General features: G+C 37.9%; 1 protein-coding gene across 2 annotated transcripts in view; it reads right to left on the bottom strand.

Moving 5' to 3' along the window:
* The window catches only part of LAPTM4A (lysosomal protein transmembrane 4 alpha), a 20,753-nt gene that overhangs the window by 17,097 nt on the left and 1,132 nt on the right, over positions 1-2,524 (bottom strand). The window lies entirely within an intron of this gene.

Raw genomic sequence — 2,524 nt, forward strand, 5'->3', positions numbered from 1 at the left:
CACAAAGAAGTATATCCCTGCAGCAGACTTTTAAATGCATTTTCAATTATTCAATAAACATTTGAGCTTATACTTCATTAAAATCATCTGGCTTCAAATTCTTCAATAAATGATAGAAGAAACAATTTCAGGAATGCTGGAATTTAAACTTGAGCTCATTCTGGAATTTCTTATTACTTAACTAGGTATTAAACCAGGCATGCTTAAGACTAACACTTTGGGGCTGGTACCTCTGGTGCATATAATAACGGGTTCTGGATTCCTCTATGTTCCACAGCACTATTTAATACCATATAATTAATATTTTAGTAAACAGTGTTACAATCACCTTAACACCAGACCAGTACAAGCCATGGATAGAAAGCAATGACACTCTATCAGATACAGTTACTGACAGTGTCCGGGCCAGGGCCAGGGAGAGCTCTACCTCCCAAGCTCCAAGCAGCACAAAGGAAATCATAATCTGAGGAGTCTGGTCCAGGTAACCAAAAGAAAAACCATAAATATTTTCCCTCAGATTGAGAAATATTGCCTCCCTTGGAATTGAGGAAGAGCGTATCCTAACAAGTAGTCAGGGAGGAAAGTGCCATTCTACCTCACCCCAAGTTATTTTTCTTAATAAAGAAGCTAATGGCAACAAAATGTACTGTCTGGTACTATATTTTGGTCTAGGTCGTTTTGTTTTCTTAGTGTTACATGTCTCCTCAAACTAACAAGAAATTGTATCTTTATATTCCCATGCAATTGAAGCTACACTATTGAAAGTCACCAGCAATATTGAAATAAGCTGGTATTACCGATCACCTTTCTCACTTGTCACCGTACCATTAGTCTCATTTTTACATCTGTGCTCCAAAGTTCTTCGTAATACAATCTTACGTGCAGACGCCATGTTAAGACATATTAAGACAAGAAAATGTGAGTCTTATCTGTGGCAGGTAATAGGAATGCAAAAAAACAAATGACACACAGACCCTCTGATTTACTCCTTTTGTATGGCCACCAAAGTCTTACACTGCAGATGGCCATTAAATCTCTTAATTGATTTAAGACAGCTCCACTGATTTAAGCAGTCTAACCTGAAAAGTCCAGGCAAAGTAAGAACAGCTATGGCATCTTTTTCATACTGCAAAACTAAAGCAGAGACTTTAAAGAGATATGAACCATGTTCAAGTGAAGTGCTTCAAGTGGGAAACATGTAAACTCCTTACTCCCTATTTTGTAACAGTAAATGTCCTTACTGAAGTTTTTCCCTCTGTGTTTTGAGTTTCCTGTTTATAAATCCCACTTTATGCTGCTATTCTTTTCACTTTTGAGCTGAGCATCAAAAAATCTGCTTGGGAGAGACTACAAAGGAATACAGCCAATTACATCTGGATGCTGATATAGGAACGGTGGTTATATTCTTCTCTAGGAGTTAGAAATTCTTTGTTCTGTGAAAAGAGGGAAGGATCTGAGAAGAAACAGGAAGACTAAGGTAAGGTCATCTTCTGGGAGTAAGGAAGGTGGGGTTGAATAAGAGGTCCCAGGACCCTTGAAGATTTGAATGACTCATTTAGGGTAACAGCAGATAGAGCTAAGCATAAACAAAAGACGTTTAAAGCCAGCCCCTTTGCAAATTGTAGAAGAAATCAGAGGAAGTTAAATGCAGCTTATTGCATTAACTTTGCAATGTCTAGTTTTACAAACCAGTTAAGGTACAGAACGGGGGCATCTCTTCAGGGAAAATATGATATAATTATACCAGAAATATGACATTTCTGAATATAAGTATAGGAAACATGAAAGTACACTCAGGATGGCAAACTCACACAAAGTTTTGTTGTTTTTTAAATGTAAAAAAGCACGACTGTAAAAAAAACAACAGGGCAGTCAAGAATAATGTGGAGGTCAGGTAGTCTCCTGGGGGAAGGCCAAGAAACAGTATCTGCCTCACTTAAGATGGTTCTCATCTGGTGTTTATCCAAATGGTTACTAATGATTTCAAGACATTGGGCGGAGAAGTTACAAATGTACAGAAAGGAAAGAGTAGGATAAATCTCTTCCCTTTTTTGCAGTTCACTTAAGAACTAGAAAATTGCAAAGAATCACTAATGCCTCTCTGGCTCCATACACACTCAACATATCAAGTCATTAGAGAAAGTGGCCAAAATATATGAATTTTGCCACAGCTTCTACTGAAGGTGTGAAGTCACAATAACGTAAAACTACTAAACAGGATCACATATTTACAAGTCGCAAATTAGCTTCACTGGGTATGGATACTGGAAACGGTGGTTAAAAAATAAAATCGCCAAGTATTACTAAGGAATCACCAATCAAAATTATCAACTGAGTTATGACAAATTTCACAGATCTTGGAACACAGGAAACGCCTGCATAAGTGGCCACAATAGAGTAGGCTCTCTACAAAGATCTCTTAAAAAAAAAAAAACAACAGAGTGGGGACGGACGGATAGTGGGGAGGAGGGAGAGACTGGTGTGCTCCCACTTAAGGGGCACAATGTAAGAGTATATAGCACAT

This window comes from Otolemur garnettii, unplaced genomic scaffold, assembly GCF_000181295.1.
Source record: "Otolemur garnettii isolate 467f Iridium unplaced genomic scaffold, OtoGar3 scaffold00022, whole genome shotgun sequence".
NCBI lineage: Eukaryota > Metazoa > Chordata > Mammalia > Primates > Galagidae > Otolemur > Otolemur garnettii.